At 45.9% G+C, this 24,868-nt stretch overlaps 1 pseudogene; it reads left to right on the top strand.

Annotated features, from left to right (window-relative positions):
* The window catches only part of LOC147124502 (uncharacterized), a 453,926-nt pseudogene that overhangs the window by 410,866 nt on the left and 18,192 nt on the right, over positions 1 to 24,868 (top strand).

The following is a 24,868-nucleotide window of genomic DNA, read 5'->3' as shown; positions in this document are numbered from 1 at the left end:
AGATTACAAGATAATAATTTCATTGAGCAGCTCAAACAATGTCTTAAACTGCCAAATTAAGTTTTCAAATGTTATAGTCCCCATCTGAACCTAAATTGAAGTTATAGCCTTCACTCTAGAGTATCTATTACTTTCTGCAATATGTTTGTGGGATGGTTCTATTCTATTTTGGGTCTGTTTCCTTAAGTGTGCAATGGGCATGATAGCACATATCAGCAATCACAAATGAGAAGACCATCTGGCCTATTTTAGCTTATACATTCAGAAAGACCACACCTTGGCACCCTACTGTTTCTTAAATGATTCTAGTGATTTTGCCTCTACTACTCTACCCTGAGAAAGCAGACCACAATTTTTTAATCCCTTAGATATATCAGGTGACTGGAGGCTAGCACTCCAGGAACTTGAGCACATAATCTAGGCTGACACTTCAGCGCATCATTGAGGAAGTGCTGCACTGTTGAAGGTGCTGTGTTTTGGATGAGACATTAAACCGAGACCTCGCTTACCCTCTCAGATGGGTATAAAAGATCCCATGGTACTACTCGAAGAAGAGCAGGAGAGTTCTCTTGGCATCCTGGCTAATATTTATCTCTAAACCAACATCATTAAAAATACAGATTATCTGGTCAAATCTAACCCACTGCTGTTTGTGGGACCTTGCTGTGTGCAAATTGGTTGCCGTGTTTCCCTACATTACAACAGTGACTACACCTCCAAATACTTAATTGTCTGTAAAGCACTTTGTGACGTTGAGTTCATGAAAGTCGCTATATAAATGCAAGTTGTTTCCTTTAATTTCCCACCCAGTACTCCTTGTGCTGGTCCTGATCAGCCCTTTAAAAAAGTTTTTAAAATTATAAATGGTATTGATAGGATGAATAGGCTAAAACGAGTTCCTTTGGTTGGGCAGTCAGTGATGAGCCACTACTGATTTAAAATTGTCAGTAAGAGAGTGAGGAGCCAGGTTAGGAAAAATGACTATACACATTAATTTATTATGGAATGCATTGTTACATGGAGTAGTTGAGGCATAGACAATTCCATTATTCAAGAGAAGAGTACAAATTAATTTGAAGCAGAGCAAAATGCAGGGCTATGGGAGGAGAGCAAAGCAGTTGAATTAGTTTTCGATTGCTTATAAAAAAAAGCTGGCATGGACCAAATGGCCTTCTCCTATAATGTAAACCTCTATGGCTCTGTGCCATCAGCAGGGTTGTGCATGTAGCAGATAAATTATTGGATTTAAATCATAATCCATTTAAATCAGTGGATGGCTGGGCAATGTGCCTATGATTTTCTCAAAAGCTGTCTGCTACATTTGATGCTCCACTACTGGTACAGGAATTTTTTGCTCTATATGTTCATGCCATGTGTTGATCATTCCTTAGGTGGAAAAAATCTTCCTGACATCAGTACTAAATTTACTTTTAACCACATTGAACCTGTGTCCCCTTGCCCTACTCTGTCAGTTTAGTTTGAAGTAGTGTTCTGGATTTACATTTCCTATATTATTACTATCTTCGGTTGCATTCACACACTATCCTTAGCATCACGGCAAAGCAATGTTTTACTGCTATTCTCAGAAGCAACAACAACACTGAACACTGAGTCAATTATAATAATTTATCGGCTTCATTATTTTTCAAATCTTTTAATTCAAAAGTTATTTTTGTTTATTCTGTATAGCTATGACAGTTATTAAGAGCATCTTTTTATTTACAGAAGTGCTAACTTCATACACAAATCATAAGGAGACATCCTCTGAATTAGCACTAAGAGGCTTTTTAACAGTTTTTATAAACAATGCTGAACAAATGCAAGATGCGGTGAATGCACTGATGCCATTCCAAAATCAATAGTGATGGTGAGAAATAACATATTTTACAAATTACAGCATGATTGCATGAACAGCATATGTATTATTCCTTAAATTATTCTGCAACACTGGGCAGATGCCTGGGTACCAGAATGTCCATTGAAAGTGGACATTAGGCATTTCTAGATGACGGGGGAGAAATTCAGTTGGTTAGTGTTGCGTCCGTGTATAATAAGACACGGACTGCGGAGAACGGTACAACAGGTGTTTACTCAACGTGGCTCACACTGCAACTGATCTGTACAGATTACTACTCAGGGCTATATACAGGCGTGGTCACTGCCGGTACTGCAGCATACATGAGCTGTAAAACATAGTTCCCCCCTTAAAGGTATATACATTACAATTCCTCCCCTTTTAGATTAACAGTACCATAACACTCATTTAACAATTAAATATCAAACTAATTACAATTAACACTTTTAACATGCAACATTAGCTGAAAATAGTCTATTTATATATTCAGTCTTTGGGGAGGCTTCCTGATCCTTTCTGGAATGCGCCTTTCCCGAGTGCCTTGCTCTTGGTGCGGTGGCGATTCTGGCCCCCTGTCGTCGGTTGTTTCATCAGCTTCCGATGCTACTGTTTCTGGGGTAGATGCGACCTGTACGTCGGGTTCATCACCAGGTACGTATGGGCGAGGCATGGGGTTGACTTGTTCCTGTGACTCTAGGATCTGGTCAGCATGGCGTCTCACGATGCGCTCCCCAACGTCCACTGTGTACATTAGTGGGCCCTGCCGTGTGCATATCGTTCCTGGCTGCCATTTTTCTCTTCGGTAGTCGCGGGCCAAGACTGGTTGCCCTACATTGAAGCTCCTTGTTGGCTTCTCATGGATGTGCTGGAATTGCTTACTCTCAACATCTCTTCGTACGTTTGGTCTGAGCAAATCTAGGCGAGATCTTAACCTTCGGTTAAAGAACATCATGGCTGGGGCCTGGTTGGTGACTGCATGTGTCGCATTCCGGTAGGCGAACAGGAAATTGTCCATCTTGTGCTGCAGCGGAATGTTGTCATTGTACATAGCCTTTATTGCCTTCTTAAAGGTTTGTACGAACCTCTCAGCCAATCCATTTGTGGCTGGATGATACGGGGCGGATGTGTAATGCCTTACCCCATTCTTTTTCAAGAACCTCCGGAACTCTTCGAACACAAACTGTGGTCCGTTGTCGGAGCAAATCTGTTCTGGCAAGCCATTCCTGGCAAAATTGGTCCGTAGGACTGCAATAGTTTTCTCCATGGTGGTGGAGGACATTTTGATGACCTCAGGCCATTTCAAGTGCGCATCCACGGCTATTAAAAACATTGAGTCCATGAATGGACCAGCAAAATCAATATGCACCCATTGCCATGGAGATGAGGGCCACTCCCATGGGTGTAGAGGGGCCTGTGGTGGTGCATTTTGGACTTTCTGGCATCCTGAGCAGCTCTTGGTCAGGTCCTCGATTTGTTTATCGATTCCCGGCCACCACACATAAGCCCTGGCTAGGCTTTTCATTTTTACCCCTCCCAGATGACCCTCATGAAGCTCATTGAGCACTCTATCCCTTAACTTGGGTGGAATTACCACTCGGGATCCACACATCAAGGTCCCCCGGCACACTGACAGCTGTTCTCTCCTTGTCGAGAATGCTGGCAACAGTGAGTCGCCATGTGCTGGCCATCCCTTCACCGTCAAATCATATACCCGAGACAGTGTCGGGTCTTTTCGGGTTTCCTTTTCGATACAAGCGTTAGTTACCGGTAGGTATTCAACTATAGTCGAATGGAATATTTTAACAGGATCCACTGCTGGTGCTTCCTCCGCAGTAGGCAGTGGCAGGCGTGATAGCCCATCAGCATTTCCATGCTGTTTCGTGCCCTTATATTCAATCTCATAGTGGTGCGCCCCTAGAAAAAGTGACCATCTTTGTAGTCGTTGCGCAGTCATCACCGGAACGCTCTTCTTCGGATTAAAAATGGAGACAAGAGGCTGGTGATCAGTCAGCAAGGTGAATTTCTGCCCGTGCAGATAGTGATTGGACTTTTTCACTCCCCACACTAGGCTGAGGGCCTCCCTGTCAATCTGGGAGTAGTTATGCTCGGCTGAGGTTAGTGATCGTGATGCAAAGGCTATTGGCCTCTCTGAGCCGTCCGAGAATTTGTGCGACAGCACCGCTCCAATGCCGTAGGGTGACGCATCACATGCCAACCGAATTGGTAATGCCGGGTTGTAATGGGCCAATACCTCTTTCGATGTGATTAGTGTTTTGCTCTTCTGGAAAGCTCGTCTACCTTCGTCACTCCACTTCCATGGCACCCCAATTTGCAGTCGGGTGTTCAGTGGGTGTAGTATTGTAGACAAATTTGGCAAGAACTTATTGTAGTAGTTTACCAGCCCGAGGAACGACCTCAGTTGTGACACATTTTCCGGTGCTGGAGCCTTGACTACTGCCTCAATCTTCTCTGGGGACTTATGTAACCCCTCTTTATCGATAACGTGGCCACAATACAAGATCTGTTTTCTAAAAAACTCGCATTTGGGGCGGTTAGCTCAGAGCCCATATTCCTGCAATCTAGTGAGCACCTGCTCCAGGTTGGCAAGGTGATCACTGTCATTTTCGCCCATGACCAGGATGTCGTCCAAATAACACTGGGTCCATGGGATCCCTTGCAGGACTTTTCCATTGCCCTCTGCCAAATAGCCGGAGCTGATGCTACCCCGAATACCAGCCGATTGTATTGGTAGAGACCTTTATGGGTGTTGATTGTGAGGTATTTTTTTGATGCTTCTTCTACCTCCATTTGCAGATACGCCTGGGGCAGATCAATCTTAGTGAAGCGTTTCCCTCCAGATAGCGAGGTGAAAATATCTTCAATCCGCGGAAGTGGATATTGTACGGTGTGAAGGACCGGGTTCACTGTTACCTTAAAGTCCCCACAGATGCGAACCTTCCTTGGCTCCCCAGGCGTGCTGCTCAACGACTTTTTCATCACAGGGACGGTGGGTGTAGCCCACTTGCTCCAGTCTACCTTGGAGAGTACACCTGAATGTTCCAGACTCTCCAGCTCTGCTTCGACGGCTGGGCGGATCACATAAGGTACCGGTCTGGCCTTAAAAAATTTTGGGCTTGCGTTTTGTTCAATTTTAATCGTCGTTGTCATGCCTTTTAGCATTCCGAGTCCTTGCTGGAACACTTCATTCGCGTCAGTTAGGATCTTTGACAGTCGCCCAGGTGTGACGTCATCATCCTTTTTGTCAGCCACAGTCAGTGCCTGTATGGAATGCCAATCCAGTTGTATTTTCCGGATCCATTCACATCCCAGTAATGGTGGTCCTCCATCTTGCAATACATACAGGTCTAGTTTTGGTGTTTCCTTACCGTTATATATAACGGTCACCCTTATTTTTCCTTTGGGGTAGACTTTTTGCCCTGTGTACGTCTTCAAAATAATTTTTGTGTCTCTCAAGGGTATGTGTGAGAATAGCTGCTCATAGTCCCGTCGGTTTATGACTGTTAGGGCTGATCCTGTGTCCAATTCCATCTTTACCTGGACTCCTGCTAACTTTAGAGTGACCCACGTGGTTCAGTGATCCTCCATTGTGATCACATTATGTAGTTTCAGACAACTCAGTTCCCTGCTTTCGGAGTTGTTATCACTCTTTTGTTCGTCTGAACTATTCTCTGTCATCTTATGTACCTTCTTGTACTTTCCTTTGGTAGGTTTCTTATTGCTGGTTTTCTTTCCCGACCTGCAGACTCGTGCTATATGTCCTACTTTTCCACACTGTCTGCACACTTTGTCTTTGAACCAGCAAACATTCTGGTCGTGTGTTGTTCTGCCGCAGCGATAGCACTTCTCTGTTCCATATGACATTTCGTTTGTGCCATATTCTTGCGGTCTCTATTGTATCTCTGCAGCGCCCCGTGCTGCTGCTTCATATGATACCGCAATGCTGAAAGCCTTTTCCAGCGTAAGGTCCTTTTCAGATAAAAGCCATTTCTGGGTTCCTTCACTTTGAAGCCCACACACAAACTTGTCCTTTAAGGTATCTGCCAGTCCCGCTCCAAACTGGCAGTGTTTCGATAGTTTGCGCAGTTCTGTTAAATGATCAGCATTGCTTTCATCCTTATGCTGGTTCCATTTGTGAAACTTGAATCTTTCTGCTATCAGCAGCGGTGTGGGGTTTAAATGTTCCTTTAGTATCGTTACTATGTCTTCAAAACTCTTTTCCATTGGCTTCGTTGGGGTTACTAGATTTCGTAATAAACCATACGTCTTTGCACCCATTAAATTTAACAATACTGACGCTTTCTTGTCATCTGACACTTCATTTGCCTTGCAGTACACCTCTATTCGTTCGACATATGTAGTCCAATCTTCGACTTCATTGTCAAATGCGGTGATACTGCCACTCTTCGGCATTTTGGGTGTGGTTTAAAATGGCGTCTCCCAATGGCTTAAAATGGCGTCTCCCGCGCTTTCCTTCCTCCCCCGCTCCTGGCGGTTCTCGTGGCAATGGCGGCGCCCTGTAGGTTTCGCGCGTTTCTCCTGCGCTGCTGCCAACGCCGCTCTCGGCGGTCCTCGTGGCAATGGCGGCGCCTCGCGGGTTTCTGCGCGTCTCTCTCTCCCTCTCTCCGACGCTGCTCGGCCCCTGAACACCGGCTGTGCCCTGTGCGTTCTGCCCTCTCTCCCTCTCCCCCGTCGACGCTGCTCGGCCCTTTGCTGTGCCGCTCGGTCGGGCTCTAGCCCGCCGCTGTCCGGGAAGGTTCTGCGCACTACCTGTTGCCAGCCGGTTTCGCTGGAGCACCTCGACTGGAAAGCCAAGCCTGGCTCTCGACAGCATCCCCCGCAATTCTCGAGTCTCTGCTGGATGACTGGGCGGTTGCCCGTGGTCGAAGCCCGAGTCTCTGGCCTTGACCTCCAATCCACTGATCTCCAGGAATGAATCCCCGGGAGGTGATGCAGAGTTGCAGGTAGGTTCAAACTTGCCTCGTCGTCAATGTTGTGTCCGTGTATAATAAGACACAGACTGCGGAGAATGGTATAACAGGTGTTTACTCAACGTGGCTCACACTGCAACTGATCTGTACAGATTACTACTCAGGGCTATATACAGGTGTGGTCACTGCCGGTACTGCAGTATACATGAGCTGTAAAACATAGTAAAACATAGTTCCCCCCTTAAAGGTATATGTCAGGGGCGCTAAAGGGACGCGAATGAAGTAGCGCTGGGTTGAGGTGAATCCAGCGCCGCACGCCAAATCCAGTCACCCCTTAGTGCCGCCACTAACAGTTAGCGCTTGGGGCTTTAGCGCCAGGTAAAATGTGACGTCAAGGCTCACTGAGTGTCCGATCTGCCAAATTGATTATCGCCCCCTGCCTTAGCGCCTCGCCCCGACAACAAAAGGAAGAGGAGGCTTGAAGCAGGCGGATGGCGGCTCCAGGTGCACTATTATAAAGGGATGAGTGGCAGCTGTCAGGTTAGTGCTGTGTTACTGCTTCCTTGCCAGTTTGCGATTGTGCAAGAGTTTAATTCAGTCATTTAAAGGTTTTTTATTATCAGGAGTGTTGTAGTAATAAAAATTTGTTACATTTATTCTGACAAAATTTCAAAGTGCTACACATCATTATATTAATGGGGGCTGTATTGACAGTTGACCTCGCCCTTCAGGATCTACTGCGGAGAGAGCGGAGGCAGCACGAAAGATTGCAAGATGTGGCCAGAGGGAGGAGGAGGGCCATCAGGGCTCTCAACAGGAGGCCTTACCCTCCGAAGGTATTCCGAGAGCACTTCTCCTACCTCCAATTTAGCAAGGAGCAGTGCATTAGTAGGCTCTGCTTCACCAAGGAGATGGTGACAGAACTCTGCCTCCTCCTGCAACCAGACCTCCAGCCTCAGACCAGGGTGGCCACGGCACTCCCAGCACCAGTCAAGGTCACCGTTGCCCTCAATTTCTTCACCAGCGGTTCCTTCCAGTCTGCAACAGGATATATACTGAACATCTCGCAGTTCACCATCTATCGCTGCATCCGGGAGGTCACAGAGGCTCTCTACAGTAGCAGAAGGGACTAGATTTTCTTCCGCATCACTAGAGAGAAGCGGGAAGAACCAGCATGTGGCTTTGCCAGGATAGCGGCCATCCCCATGGTGCAGGGCGCCAGTGACTGCATCCACGTGGCTTTGCGGGCACCGCATAACAATCCTGACATCTTCCGTAACCACAAACGCTATCACTCACTTAATGTGCAGTTAGTGTGCGACCACACACAGCGAATCCTCAATGTCAATGCACGCTCTCCTGGCAGCAGACACGATGCCTTCATCCTGCACCAGACCGGTGTGTCCGCACTCTTCCAGCCACCACATCAAGCTCGTGGCTGGCCGGTCGGAGACAAGGGCTATCCGCTATCCATCTGGCTCATGACTCCCCTCCGCAACCCCCAACACTCCAGCTCAGCACTCTTATAATGAGAGCCATGCTGCCACCAGGAACATCATCGAGCAGACCATTGGGGTGCTTAAGCAATGGTTCCACTGCCTTGACCATTCGGGAGGAGCCCTCCGGTACTCGCCGGAGCGGGTGTCCCATTTCGTCATGGTCTGCTGCATGCTCCACAATTTGGCCATCATGAGGGCCCAGCCGTGCCACCAGGGATTGCGGGAGGAGGAAGAGGGCGAGCAGGAGGAGGATGAGGAGGAAGACGAGGAGGAGGAACAAGAGCGAGGGAGGAGGCAGACACTCAATCGGTCTTCTGGATGGACGGTCCGTGACCACCTCACCCTACTGCAGTTCCAATAAATTAAACCCCAGAACCCCGTTGCTCACCACATCCCCATCATTCTATCCCTGTCACAGACCATATCATTGTGCAAAGATGAAATGAGAGACACCACAAAATCATTCAAAGCCAATTAATAAATTTATCAATAATCAGTGAACACATATTTGCAACAACAATATTAGCTATTCACCCTTGTACAATCCCTTAGTGCCCCTCGTTACAGTGCCTTTGCCTACTCTAGCGCTCCTATGAAGTGTTGGCCCAGTGGTTGCAGCACAGCGGGTGGAAAGCTGCTGAGTGTCCATGTGGGAGACTTCAGATAGCCTTGCAGGACACCCTCGACCAGCTCTGGGCCTGGAAGGCCCGCCTGTAGACTGCGCCACCTTGGCATGGGCGGCAGCAGTCTGGGCTGGCTGGATGACAGACAGCGACAAGGGCAATGGCTTGCAGGACAGCAGCTTCTTGCTCCACTGACTCATTGCCACTCCCCCGAGGCAGCACCTCAGCATCACTAGCAATCAGCTGGAGCACAGATTGCTGGCCTGCTGTGACACTGTGAAAGTCCCGGTGGACGGTGGTCAACCCAGCCATGAGGGCAGCAGTCAGAGCTTGCGTGGCATCAAGCTGAGACTGCATGAGAGCAGTCTGAGAATCGATGGCACCAAGCATAGTCTGCATTACAGCACTAAGATGTTGCGTGGCTTCTGCCTGTGCTGCAATAGAAGCTGTGACATCACTCATCACACGCGGCATGAGGTCTGTGTCACCACGGTCTCTCTAGGAGACCACCATCCTTTGCAGACTGCAAATGATGGGCTCCATGGTGTGCGCAGAGCCTTGTGCAATGTTGGAGGCAGACTCCTCCACGCTCCTTACCATTGCCGAGAAGCTCTCAGGCACCCTTGCCATTGAACATATCATCTCCGTGTGCATGCCCATCACCCTTCTTCTAAAGGCCTCCCCATTGAGGTCCTCACCTGAGTCCTGTGCAGTAGAACTCGCGCGCGAACTCGCCCTCTGGGGAGCTGGCCCCTGAGCTCCCCTTTCCCTCTGGACTTGCTGCAGCCCGCTCATCCCCGGTGCATCACCCTGTGCAGATCCCACTACTACACTAGCCTCTAAAGAACGCATAGTGCCAGTATCTGAGCTGGTGCCTGTGGGTGAGACATGCAGTGATGCGGTGTGTTCTTCCTCCTCCTCTTCTCCCGCCTCGCTCTCAACGGTACCCTCAGGGACAAGCTGCTCAGGTGCTTGCTCGTTATCTGAAAGCATAAAGGCACAAGAGTTGGGTTAAGGTGAGGGGAGGGGGCAGGAAGGGAGAAGTGCATGCAGACAGCGTGAAAAGCTGGAAAGTGGGAAAGGCTTGTGGGGTGAGGGGGAAGTGGGATGTGAGAAGAAGGAGTAGGGATGAACATACCATTGTTGTCCCCAAGGGGGTCAATGTCGCCGGTGGCCACGGTGCCCACTACCTGGTGCCCAATGATATGCAGCACTCTTTCCTCCAGCTCAGAAAGTGGTTGGATGTCAGGTTGTCCCCTGCCTGTGCGCTCCTGCTCCCTCCTGTTGTGAGCCACCTTGGCCTGCAAGAGAGTGGAAAGTGTGTGAGTGAGTGTGGAGCAACGTGTTTAGGAGACGTACCTGCCATAGTTGACTAGCTATCATTGTGTGCAAGGTGTGAGTGTTGGTAGGTGGAGATTGTTGGTGGGTGAGTGCGGGGGGCTGTGGTGCTTTGGGCAGTGTGTGCAGACTGAGGTTTAGATGGTGGTATGTAGCATTTGTTGAAGCATTGACTCACCCTGACCACCCGAGTGAGGTTGTTAAATTTCTTCCTGCACTGTGTGTGGGTCCTGAGGACCACCGTGCTGGGCTACTTCCCTCCACATGGTGCAGAAAACTTGTGGTGAGGCCTTCCTGCCAATTGCCAGTACAGTACTGTCCTCTGTCTCTCCACAGCAAAGACCAAGGCCTCCAATGCTTGGTTGCAAAATCTGTGAGCTCTCTCCCTGGACCGTTGATCTGCCACAATGACACCTCCTTCAGTGGTCCAGTTCCTTCTCCTTGGCCTTCTGCTGCTTCCTGAGACAGCTGCAGAACCAGCAATGCTGAGAATGAGGTTCTGCAGCATGACTGAACCTCCTCTTTAAGAACTAGAAAGAGCCTGTGGCAATGATGACTAGCGATTAGACTGCACCTGAAATTGCTTAGCACTTTGAGTCTAACGCCACTGAGCTAGGTCATCAGCACTTGATTTAACACCAGTCCTTTCTTTGAGCACTAATACTTAATTTAGCATGCAGTGAGATTCATTAGCGCCTGGTGCTAAATCTCAAACTTTTCAGAAGTTAGCGCCCATTCCTGAGCTATAATGAATTTCTCCCCCTATATCTGCAGACCAGGTGATGGGGCAGAAATTCGGGTCGGGGGCTTGCCGCGCGTGCAAGCCCCCGATCTGCACTTACCCGACGCGCCTGCCGTTCACCTCCAGGGACGCCTGGAATTCCTGTTTGAAAGAGAAGAATCCCGGGCAGCGTCTGACGTCACGCCGCCCAGGAGTGCAGCCAGTGCGAAGCCTGGAGCGCGCAGTGCAACTGAGACACGCCCCTTGAGGTCTCAGTTTAATAGGACACGCCCCCAATGTTTCTCACAAGCTGAAAAGCATTTTTACATGCAGAGCAGCATTTCAAATAGGTTTTTGGTATTTTTATGAAGCTTTTGGTAACTTTTATAAACTTTTAAAAACGTTTACATTATTTTGAAGAATCTGAAGTAGTTTTAAACAGAATTAAAGCAATTTAAAGACTTTTAGACGCCCTGAAAGAATTTTTTTCATTCCATTTATTTATTTAGCAACGTCGTTGTCATACGTGTCTTCACACTGTTCCCTTTGGGGAACTGTATGAAGTGTTGGAAGGATTTATGGCCGTGATTAACGCTCATCCCGTGACCGTAACCACCTTTGAACCAGCCATTAGGGTGGTTAGTCCTATGGCGGGAGGGTTTTACGGGCTCCCACAAGTTATACGGGGAGGGGGGGCCACCCACACCCACGGACGCAAATATCCCACTGGATGTCAACCCAGAATTTAGAGCCGGAGCTCCGACTCCACTTGCCGGGACTGTCTGGAGCGGGGTTCGAAACCCTACCCCGTCTGGCCCAGCGGCGGGGATCCTACCGCTACGCCAAAGGTCCACTCCGATTAGCAACGTGAAATGGCTGGAATAAGCACAATTCACAGCATTAAAAGAACTCACAATTGAACTGATGATGACCTCAGCAATCTCCTCAATGAGGTGGAGGTGCAGCGCCTGCTCATCATTGGTAATGAGAAGTCAAAGGCGCCGCAAAAAGGACAGATGATAGCTTGGTCTTTCAAGTGGCAGCATAGGGCTCCAGTCACGGGGAGGGAAAAGGTGCAGGAAACGTATGGGTGTCACCTTTTGCGCGGAGTGGGCCTTTTGCGTAGCGGTAAGCATCCCCGCCACTGGGCCAGAAGGAGTAGGGTTTCAAACCCCGCTCCAGACAGTCCCGGCAAGTGGAGTCGGAGCTCCAACTATAAATTCTGGGTGGACATCCAGCGGGATACTTGCGTCTGCGGGTGTGGGTGGCCCCCCCCTCTCAGATGGGTTGTGGGAGCCCGTAAAACCCTCACGCCATAGGACTAACCACCCTAATGGCTGGTATGAAGATGGTTATGGTCACGGAAGGAGCGTTAACGTGGCCAGAAATCCTTCCACCACTTCATACAGTTCCCGAAAGGGAACAGTGTGAGGATATGTATGACGATGACCTCTTGCACAATGCACCTCCTTGGACCCTCAGTCGCAGATGTGAGGGGGCAAATCGTGCAATTGTTAAATTTTTCATTTTATTGACATGTAAAATGTTGGCCCAGTAATTCCGTTCCAAACGCGTGAGTACGGTCGGGGTACTCACGGGTCTGGCCGGAGGAAATGTCGGTTTTCAGCATGCACAGCGCATGCGGGGAAAACCGGCATTGCCTGTCCTCTGAACGAAGGGGTTCAGAGACAGAACGCGTGCGACTGCACAGGCAGCGTGTGCGCAGTAAAATTCGCCGGTTTCATTCATGCTTTCAGTGAGGTTAAGTCCTTACAACTTACACATGAAAAAAGCATGAGTACAGTTGCTCCAGAGGCTGCAGAGGAAGATATATTTTATCGTGGAGCTTCTGAAAGGCAATATTTTTGTTTGGGAAAGGGAGGAAAGTTATTTTAAGAAATGCTGAGGTAAGTTTTAAAGTTTATTTTTGTTTTTTAAAACGGGTTTTCAGTACTGTAGGTAGAAGGAGCAATTGTGGCTATGTGAATTGAATTTGCTGTGTTTATTAAATGTGAAACTGACTCCAACATTTTTAAGAAAGAAACTTTTCATCAGTAATATATTCTTTTAAGTAATTATGTATGTATGTCTGTATATATTCCTTTGCGTATATGTATGTATATATTCCTTTACTTATGTGTATGAATGTATGTATTTAATTATGACTTTCAGAGAAAGTAACTTATTGGAAAATCATAATTAAATACATACATTCATACACATAAGTAAAGGAATATATACATATACGTAAAGGAATATATACGGACATACATACATAATTACTTAAAAGAATATATTACTGATGAAAAGTTTCTTTCTTAAAAATGTTGGAAATGTTACATTACTCATTTTAGAACAGTTATTTTCACATTTAATAAACACAGCAAATTCAATTCACACAGCCACAATTGCTCCTTCTACCTACAGTACTGAAAACCCGTTTAAAAAAAAAAATTTAACTTTAAAACTTACCTCATCATTTCTTAAAATAACTTTCCTCCCTTTCCCAAACATAAATATTGCCTTTCAGAAGCTCCACGATAAAATATATCTTCCTCCGCAGCCTCTGGAGCAACTTTACACATGCTTTTTTCATGTGTAAGTTGTAAGGACTTAACCTCACTGAATCCATGAATGAAATCGACGAAGTTCACTGCGCACGCGCTGCCTGTGCAGTCGCACGCGCTGTGCCTCTGAACCCCTTCGTTCAGAGGACAGGAAATGCCGGTTTTCTCCGCATGCGCTGTGCATGCTGAAAACCGGCATTTCCTCCGGCCAGACGCGTGAGTACCCCGACCGTACTCACGCGTTTGGAACGGAATTACTGGGCCGATATGTGAAGGAAGAGCCAGAAACTTACAGGTACAATCTTTTAGTGTGGCAGAGCTGCGTTGTGTGGCGTTGGCAATTTGGCTGTTGTTTTGCCAACAGCCATGGACACAACATTTTACTTCCACTTTGTCCTATTGCAGGCCTTCAGCACATAACTTCACACCCCTATTTGGAGCAAACGTTAAATCCAAACTGGCAGGCCTTCCTGGTACTTGCCCAGCCCATGTAAATGAACTGAAACGAGAACAACAGCTGGATTCAACAGAGGTCAAGTCAGGCGTATGTAAAAAGCCTGTGTGTTATGCTGCCGCAGGCCACAGTATGTCTGTATTTCAATGAATGAATAACTGAGTTGGGGGAGAAATAGTCATGGACAAAGCATGGTATTAGCCCATATCCTAGAGGAGGCCCTTGATTACACACAGGCCCACAATCTACAGAGTCTTATGCTTGCTGCACACCCTCCCATCCCCAGTTGCTGGCACCTGTTATATATGACATGACATCTCCTACAAGTACATAGAAATGGGATGTAGTTTAAAATAAGGATTATGAGAAAATATGTGCCTTCCTTATGTGAGTTTCCGAACCTGCAGCATGTTGGCATGCATCTTGCTACATTTCATGGGTCACAGAGAAAAATGTATTGGCATGACAGCAATACAAAGTAGGCAGCAAAAACATGGGCATGCCTGTGTATTTGGGAAGTAGGTATTGCCAGAGTGATGGTCATTCTTTCCTTGTGACACTGTAGCAAGCTTACAGTATTAAATAAACATGGATTGTAAAGCAACATTGCTGTTGTTACATAGTTATTGTAATTCCATCATGCTACTATGTTTTTATTTTAATTGCATTTTGCCCCTTATGAGAAAAATGATTTTCACATTAACCCAATTGAACAGATATATTTACGACCATGCCAACAGTGGAAAATTGTGCACTGGTGCACTATGGTACTCAAGATAATTATTCAAATTTGCTTCATTCTCACTACTAAAAATCATCTATTGCTCACTAAGATCAACATCTGGCATCTGTGGGTAATTTCCCAAGTTCTCACTTCTGCCCAGCAGGCTCCCCGCTGGGATCGCAAACTTGGAAAATTGTGCCTGTAGTGTTAGTTTTGCTCGTATAAAATTTCTTCCAAGATTTTACAGTTTGACGCATTGAAAAAAATGCTGTAAATTTAAATCGATTTTATCTATAGTATATTTATTTCTCTGTAAAAGTATAAATGAGCAGCACGGTAAATGAATGAGAATTTATAGATAGAAAAATTTAAATAGAACATTAAACAGATTTTCTTGGTGGGCCCTGACGAAAGATCCCGGGGTAGAGTTTCCACTTTGCGCCCATAATGAGTTTGAAATTGTGCTGGTTCGGTTACAGTTCAAATTTCCACTAAAATTCATTTGCATAATCACAAACATAAATTCGTCCATGAACCAGCGTGAATGGGCATGATAATAGAACATAATTGTTTCTTTTATTTTTCTTTCCATTAACAAGTATTCTCTGACGTATTTAAGAGTGGCAACATGAGCAGTTTTATTAAAATAGCTGAAAATGGCTTTATCACCAAATAATAGCATTTTTAATAAGGGTGTCCAGTTCTCCACCTGTGAGTAACCTGATTTAAAAGGACTTAAAATAAAACCATTTAATAGTTTCATACTAGTCAGTTTCTTAGTAAATTAAGTATTTTTTTATATGAAAAGCTTTTAATACATGCCTATTAGTGCTGTGAACCTAAGAAAATGAGCATAATTTGAAGTGCCTTCCCGAACCAGTGCAATCGACGGAATCTCGTAATTTCAACCTGGGGGTGGGGCTTGATTCAGGCAAATTGAACCTTGAACCAGCGTAAAAGATCACATCAAACATGAACATAAGTGGTTTTGGGTGTAACTCATTTAAGTTTAAAATTCCCTGATCTTTTGATTCAGCCGATTCTGCCCGGATTACGCTGATATTACTAATATTACTTTTGGATGAGACGTTAAACCGAGGCCCCGTCTGCCCTCTCAGGTGGATGTAAAAGATCCTACGGCACTATTTCAAAGAAGAGCAGGGGAGTTCTCCCCGGTGTCCTGGCCAATATTTATCCCTCAGCCAGCATCACTAAAAAAACAGATTATCTGTCATTATTGCATTGCTGTTTGTGGAACATTGCTGTGTGCAAATTGGCGGCTGCATTTCCTACATTACAACAGTGACTACACTTCAAAAAGTACTTCATTGGCTGTAAAGCGCTTTGGGATGTCCTGGGGTAATGAAAGGTGCTATATAAATGCAAGTCTTTCTTAAATGAGCAGGAACTCGACCCTGCGTCCTTTTAGGATGAACCAAGTGGTATAAGATTCAATCTTACAATTAATAATAAGTATTTTGTTAATCAGATTTGACATTGCTTGTAATGTTTGGGAATGTTTGTGCATGCTTGAGAAATTTAAATGTAGCACTATATTTTGATAATTTCTTGTCACCTTTTTTATTACTCTTTTTTGAGTAGAGGGCTGCATTTATATATTTTAAAAGTGTTCTTGTTCATTGCAATTACCTATTTGCAGGAATGTGAATCTTGAAATTACAATAGATAACACCAGCATGTTAGACCTCCAACATCAATTTCACCATTGAAAATAGCTCACTTGGACTGAGGCAGCAAATAAATGGCTGAGCCATACAAACCAGGAAGGTCCTATGTTCAGTTTCCTCCCTAGGTCTGTGTAGAGTTAGCTGATCCTAGCTGCAGCACCAGTAGGGCCACTCCATGTAGACTATTGAAACTTTAAACAAGTACAGAAAAGCATCCAAAATGCGTAGAATTGCAGCAACAGCCAGAAGAAATAATCCAGCAACTAACCTGCAAACAGTTGATGATTCATCAAGGGGTATGGGGAGAGAAGGGGAATATGGTATTGAGATAGAGGATCAGCCATGATCATATTTGTGGTGTATGTGCCTTTAAGAGCAATTATGGTGTATGTGCCTTTAAGAGCCCCAGGTGTGCGTAATGCCGGTAATTGCCACTTGGGCTATATAAGCCTGTGTATTGTGTATATCCTTTAGAACCCCCCCCCCAGACTTGCTTAGTAAATACCTATGAACCAACTCCTGTCTTCAGTGTCTTTATCTACACACGGACACTACAGTGGCAACGAGGTGGAAACGGACTTACCTGCAATTCGGCAGCACCTCAAGGACATCGATTCCTCCAGCGTCCAGAAGACTCAAGGAAGTAAGAGAAACTGTGGTTTCACCAGCTGGCCAAGCTGGTGACAGGTACTGCGCTAATCCTTCCTGGGCGTCAGGCTGGAGCTCCAGCGGCGGGCTCTACAGCTGAGACAGGCAGCGAAATCGGAGGCAAGCAATAACGGACTGGGAGGGTGCACTCGAGAGACGGCCGGCGCGGCAAGCAGGTCAGCGTTTAGACCTCCGTCGGGAACGAGTCTCCAACAGTGAATAAACGGAAACCACAGTAAAACAGCGTTGTTATCGGTAGCAGCGGCGGGAAAGCGCGGGAAGCGCCATATCGTTGCTACAGAGAGAAAAAAAAAAGCGCGGGAAGCGCCATATCTTTTCTGAAATGCCTAAATCTGGTAATATTGAGGCTTTTGATGGCGAAATAGAAGATTGGACCACATACGTGGAAAGAGTAGAGGTTTATTGCACTGCAAATGGAATAACAGATGAAAAAAAAGCTTCAGTACTTCTGAACTTAATGGGCGCGAAGACATACAGGCTGTTACGAAATTTAATCACTCCAGCCAAACCAAAGGACAAGACTTTTAAAGAAATTGTTGATACCCTGCAGGAGCATTTAAACCCAACACCGCTGCTGATAGCGGAACGATTCAAGTTCTTCAAGAGAAATCAACACAAGAATGAAAGTAACGCTGATTACCAAACCGAATTAAGAAAGCTATCAAAGTACTGCCAATTCGGAGCAGGACTATCGGATTATCTTCGAGACAAATTTGTTTGCGGTCTCTTAAGTGAAGGAACACAAAAAAGACTGCTTTCTGAAAAAGATTTAACATTGGACAAAGCTTTCAGTATGGCTGTATCATACAAAGCAGCAGCAAAAGGAGCTGCAGAGATACAACAAGAGACACAGGACTTCGGCACCCATAAAATGACACAGGAGTTCGGAAGATGTTATCGCTGCGGCAGATCCACCCATAACCAGAGGGACTGCTGGTTCAAGGGCAAAGCATGCAGGCAATGTGGTAAGATTGGACACATTGCACGGGTATGCCAATCTGGACAAAATAAATCCACTGACAGAAAACAAAAAATCAATAAAGAAAAGTACAGGAAGGTACAAATGATGACGGACAATAGCTCCGAAGACCAGAATAGCGATAGCGACTCCGGAAACAAGAGACTAAGCTGTCTCAAATTACATAATGTACTTGCCAAAGAGGATTACCAAACCATTTGGGTTACCCTCACAATAGCAGGGTCCCCAATTAAAATGGAGCTAGATACAGGATCAGCTCTAACCGTAATAAATCGACGAGATTACGAGAGGCTATTTTCGCATATACCTCTAAAAGACACATCCATTATCTTAAAAACATATACGGGGCAGAAAGTCTACCCCAAAGGAAAAATAAGGGTGCCTGTGGTATACAACGGCAAAGAAATACAAAAGTTGTATTTATACATTCTACAAGATGGTGGTCTACCGTTGTTGGGACGTGAATGGATAAGGAAGATACGTTTAGACTGACACTCCATTCAGGCACTGACGGTGACCAGTAAGGAACAAAACAATGATGACATCATACCTGAACGATTAAACGACATCTTGGCCAACGCCAAAGAAGTGTTTCAAGTGAAACTAGGAACCTTGAAAGGCATCACCGCCTCAATAAAAGTGGAAGATACAGCAATTCCAAAATTTTTTAAGGCAAGACCGGTGCCATACGCAATACGTCCGGCAGTCGAGGCAGAGCTGAAGAATTTGGAAAAGGCAGGCGTATTATCCAAAATAGATTGGAGCGAATGGGCAACACCCATCGTTCCAGTCATGAAAAAAACATTGAAAAATAACTCTGAGGAACAGAAAAAAATTCGCACCTGTGGGGACTTTAAGGTGACTGTAAACCCGGTCCTTCACACGGTACAGTATCCTCTTCCGAGGATAGAAGATATTTTCGCCTCACTATCCGGAGGGAAACGTTTCACAAAAATTGACTTGGCACAGGCATATCTGCAGATGGAGGTTGAGGAGACCTCTAAAAAGTATCTCACAATAAACACACACAAAGGCCTGTACCAGTACAATTGACTGGTTTTTGGAATAGCATCAGCTCCAGCTATCTGGCAAAGAGCTATGGAGCAAGTCCTGCAAGGGATTCCGGGGACTCAATGCTACCTAGACGACATCCTTATAACAGGAGAAAACGACAACGAGCACCTTGCCAATTTGGAGCAGGTGCTCACTAGGCTGAAAGAACGGGGCCTACGAGCAAATCGCCCCAAGTGCGAATTTTTCCAAAATCAGATATCATATTGTGGCCACATAATTAATAAGGAAGGGTTGCATAAGTCACCTGAAAAAATTGAAGCAGTTATAAAAGCCCCAGCACCTGAAAATGTTTCACAATTCAGGTCATTCCTGGGATTAATAAATTACTATCATAAATTTTTACCGAACTTATCAACTATTCTACACCCTCTTAATGATCTTCTACAGACAGGAGTGATTTGGAAATGGAACGAAGACTGTAAACGTGCCTTCCATAAATGTAAAGACTTAATCACATCCGAGAAAATTTTGGCTCATTACAACCCATCACTACCAATCAGACTGGCGTGCGATGCATCCCCTTACGGCATAGGAGCGGTATTGTCCCATAGATTCCCTGATGGCTCGGAACGGCCGATAGATTTTGCGTCACGCTCATTGAACTCAGCTGAGCGTAACTATGCCCAGATAGACAGGGAAGCACTCAGCCTGGTATGGGGAGTGAAGAAATTCAACCATTACCTACACAGACAAAAATTTACCTTGCTGACTGACCATCAACCCCTCATCTCCATATTCAACCCTAAAAAAGGTGTCCCCATTATGACGGCACAAAGACTACAGAGGTGGTCCCTTTTTCCAGGGGCACACCAATACAACATTGAATACAAAGGGTCAAAACAGCATGGGAATGCTGACGGTTTATCACGCCTACCGTTGCCAACGATAGAAGAGGCACCTACAGTAGACCCAGTAGAGATATTCCACTCTACCATAGTGGAATGTCTAGAAACATAGAAACATAGAGATAGGAACAGGAGTAGGCCATTCGGCCCTTCGAGCCTGCTCCGCCATTCAATGAGATCATGGCTGATCTTCGTCTGAGATCATAGCTGATCTTACCAGTTCAGTACCCCGTCCCCGCCTTTTCTCCGTAACCCTTAATCCCCTTAGCCTTCAAAAATATATCCAATTCTCTCTTGAAAATATTTATTGAATTAGCCTTCACAGCCCTCTGTGGCAGGGAATTCCACAGGCTCACCACTCTTTGAGTGAAGAAATTCTTCCTCATCTCTGTTTTAAATGATTTGCCCGCTATTTTTAGACTGTGGCCCCTGGTTCTGTGCTCCCCTGCCATTGGAAACATTCTCTCTGAATTCAGCCTGTCCAGGCCTGCCATAATTTTATATGTTTCGATGAGATCCCCTCTCAATCTTCTAAACTCCAGTGAGTACAAGCCCAAACTATTCAATCTCTCCTCGTAGGTCATTCCCGCCATTCCAGGTATCAGCCTGGTGAATCGCCGCTGCACTCTTTCCATGGCAAGAACATCCTTCCGCAGATGGGGCGACCAAAACTGTACACAATACTCCAGATGCGGTCTCACCAGCACCTTGTACAGCTGTAGTAAGGTATCCCTATTCCTATACTCGAACCCCCTTGATATGAAGGCCAACATACCATTTGCCTTCTTAATCGCCTGTTGCACCTGCATGCTCTCCTTCAGTGACTGGTGCACAAGAACACCCAGGTCCCTCTGCACTTCCCCATCTCCCAATCTATTGCCATTTAGATAATAATCTACCCTCCTGTTTTTACCCCCAAAGTGGATAACCTCGCATTTATCCACATTATAGTGCATCTGCCACGTATCCGCCCATTCCCCCAACCTGTCCAAATCGCACTGTAGCCTCCTGACATCCTCATCAGAGCCCACCCCTCCTCCTAGTTTAGTGTCGTCAGCGAATTTGGAAATATTGCATCCAATTCCCTGATCCAGATCATTTATATATATTGTGAACAGCTGGGGTCCCAGGACAGATCCTTGCGGCACCCCGCTGGTCACTGCCTGCCACTCCGAAAACGAGCCGTTTATTCCAACTCTCTGTTTTCTATCCGCCAGCCAGTTCTCTATCCACGTTAATACTTTGCCCCCAATCCCATGAGCCTTAATTTTGCATGATAATCTTTTGTGTGGAACCTTATCGAAGGCTTTCTGGAAGTCAAGGTACACCACATCCACTGGCTCTCCCCCATCTATTTTACCAGTTACTTCCTCAAAAAATTCCAGCAGATTAGTCAAACACGATTTACCCTTTGTAAATCCATGTTGACTCTGTCCGATCCTTTCCCCATTTGTCAAGTGCTCCGCTATTTTATCCTTAATAATGGACTCTAGCATTTTGCCCACAACCGATGTAAGGCTTACTGGTCTATAATTCCCTGCTTTCTCTCTACCCCCCTTTTTAAATATTGGGGTAACATTAGCTACCCTCCAATCCACGGGTACTGTTCCCGAGTCAATGGAGTTCCGGAAGATGATCCTTAGAGCATCTGCTATCTCCAGGGCCACCTCCTTAAGTACCCTAGGATGTAGTTTATCAGGCCCCGGGGATTTGTCGGCCTTCAGTCCCCTCAACTTACCCAACACCATATCCCTAGAGATACTAATTTCTGTCAGCTCCTCCCTCTCATTAGTCCCTATGTTTGCCGATATTCCTGGGAGGTTATTTGTGTCCTCCTTTGTGAATACAGAACCAAAGTATGAGTTTAATTGGTCTGCCATTTCCTTATTCTCCATTATATATTCTCCCGAATCGGACTGCAAGGGACCGACTTGGGATTTTACCAGTCTTTTCCTCCTGATATACCGATAAAAGCTTTTGCAGTCTGTCTTTATGTTTGCTGCAAGTTTACTTTCGTATTCTATTTTCCCCTTCCTGATTAATCCCTTTGTCCTCTTTTGCTGTATCCTGTACTGCCCCCAATCTTCCGGTCTGGTGCTTTTTTTTGCCAGTTGATATGCCCTTTTTTTTTATTTTATGCTGTCCCTAATTTCCCTCGTTATCCACGGTTGAGTCACCTTTTTAGGTTTATTTTTATGCCAAACCGGTATAAACATGTTCTGGAATTCTTCCATTCTATCTTTGAATGCTTGCCATTGTCTATCCACTGTCAATCCCCCCAGAAACACCACCCAATCAATCTTACCCAATTCCCGTCTCATACCCTCGTAATTCCCTTTATTTAAGTTCTGGACCTTAGTCTCTGATTCAATTTCCTCACTCTCCATCTCGACTGAGAGCTCGATCATATTATGATCGCTCTGACCCAAGGGGCCTCGTACAAGAAGATTGCTGATAAGTCCCTTCTCATTGCACAATACCCAGTCTAAAATGGCCTGATCTCGAGTCGGCTCCTCGACATATTGGTCCAGATAACCATCCCGAAAACATTCCAGGAATTCCTCCTCCTCAGAATTTTTACTAATTTGGGTAGTCCAATCAATATGTAAATTAAAGTCACCCATGATGACAGCTGTGCTCTTATCGCACGCTTCTCTAATTTCCCTTTTTATGCCTTCCCTCACCTCCATATTACTATTTGGAGGCCTATATATCACACCCACTAACGTTTTCCTCCCCTTGCTATTTCTCATTTCTACCCATACAGATTCCGTTTCATCCGAGTTAATATCCTTCCTTTCCATTGCATTAATCCCCTCCTTTACCAGCAATGCTACCCCACCTCCCCTACCTTTTTGCCGATCCTTCCTAAATATTGTATATCCCTGGATGTTAAGTTCCCAGCCTTGCCCACCCTGTAGCCACGTTTCTGTAATCCCAATCAAATCATACTTGTTTACCTCTATTTCCACAACTAATTCATCCACCTTGTTCCTAATGCTTCTAGCATTAAGATACAAAGCCTTCAGGCTTGCTTTTTTCACACTCTCATTATGAATTAGTTTGGCCCTTTGTGTTTCTCTCCTTTGCTTATTGCTTCTCACCTTTCTACCATCTATTTCTGACTTCATATGACTTCCCTCTTTTCCACTACCTAGGTTCCCATCCCCCTGCCAAATTAGTTTAAATCCTCCCGAACCGCCCTAGAAAATATTACCCCGAGGACATCGGCTCCCTCACAGTTCAGGTGTAGACCGTCCCCTTGGTACAGGTCACTCCTCCCCAAGAACTGGTTCCAATGCCTCAAGAATTTAAATCCCTCTCCCTTGCACCACTGCTCAAGCCACGTATTTAGCTTATCTATCTTACTCTCTCTAAACTTATTAGCTCGTGGCACTGGTAGCAATCCAGAGATTACTACCTTTGAGGTCCTACTTTTCAATTTAGCTCCTAACTCCCTAAATTCAGCTTGTAGGACCTCCTCCCTCTTTTTACCTACATCGTTGGTACCTACATGTACCACGACAACTGGCTGATCCCCCTCCCCCTTCAGAATGCTCTGCACCCGCTCCGAGACATCCTTGACCCTTGCACCAGGGAGGCAACATACCATCTACCGGTGACAAATTCTGCCATTGAAAGGGAGACAAGAAATGACCCTACTCTCTCACGGGTCTACGATTTAACAGTGAAGGGATGGCCAGCACATGGCGAACCACTGTTGCCAGCATTCTCGCAAAGAAGAGAACAGCTGTCAGTGTGCCGAGGAACCTTGATGTGTGGATCCAGAGTGGTGATTCCACCCAAACTCCAGGATAAAGTGCTAAAGGAGCTTCACGAGGGGCATCTGGGTGGAGTGAAAATGAAGAACCTAGCTAGGGCGTTTGTATGGTGGCCAGGTATCGATGGAAACATCGAAGACATGACCAAGAGCTGCCTAGGATGCCAGAAGGTCCAAAATGCTCCGCCACAGGCCCCTCTACATCCATGGGAGTGGCCCTCCCTAAAGATGTCCTCCACCACCACGGAAAAAACCATCACAGTATTAAGGACCATATTTGCCAGGAATGGGCTGCCGGAGCAGATATGTTCTGATAATGGACCGCAATTTGTGTCCGAAGAATTCAGAAAGTTCTTAAAGAACAATGGGGTAAAGCACTACACGTCCGCCCCATACCATCCCGCCACCAATGGATTGGCTGAAAGGTTTGTCCAGACCTTCAAGAAGGCCATCAAGGCCATGGGTAATGAAGACATAAAACTTCAGCACAAGGTGGATAACTTCTTATTTGCATATAGGAATGCAACGCGTATGGTTACTAACCAAACTCCCGCCATGATGTTCTACAATAGAAACCTAAGATGCCGGCTGGATTTGGTCAAGCCCAACATCCGAAGGGACGTGGAGAACCGGCAGTTTCAGGGCATGAATGAAAGGCCAACTAGGGCCTTCCAGATAGGCCAACCGGTTTTGGCCCGGGACTACCGTACCGAGAAATGGCAGCCTGGAACTATCTGCACACGATTAGGACCACTGATGTATACCGTGGACATCGGAGACAGCATAATAAGGCGCCATGCTGACCAAATCATCAAGTCATCCGAAAAGGGACAACCTACACCACCACTCTATACATCTAACGATGAAGTAGAGATACCCATATCTACCTCCGATCCGTTGATACTGGAGCCCGATGAACCCGACACTGGCCTTCAAGCCGAATCAGCCTTGCCAGAAGAACCTACTACACCACCAGAAACTACTACACCCCCGAGGCGTTATCCGGACCGAGTCAGGAAGCCTCCTGAGAGACTAACTTATAATTAATTAATACAGCAATGTATATTATTTTGCATATAACATGTAATTAATAATTACTTAA

The sequence above is a fragment of the Somniosus microcephalus genome, chromosome 1 (assembly GCF_052327205.1).
Source record: "Somniosus microcephalus isolate GS21.2 chromosome 1, FLI_Smic_1.0, whole genome shotgun sequence".
Lineage (NCBI taxonomy): Eukaryota > Metazoa > Chordata > Chondrichthyes > Squaliformes > Somniosidae > Somniosus > Somniosus microcephalus.
Note: the sequence above shows the minus strand (reverse complement) of the source record. Positions and strands in the feature narration are given on the sequence as shown.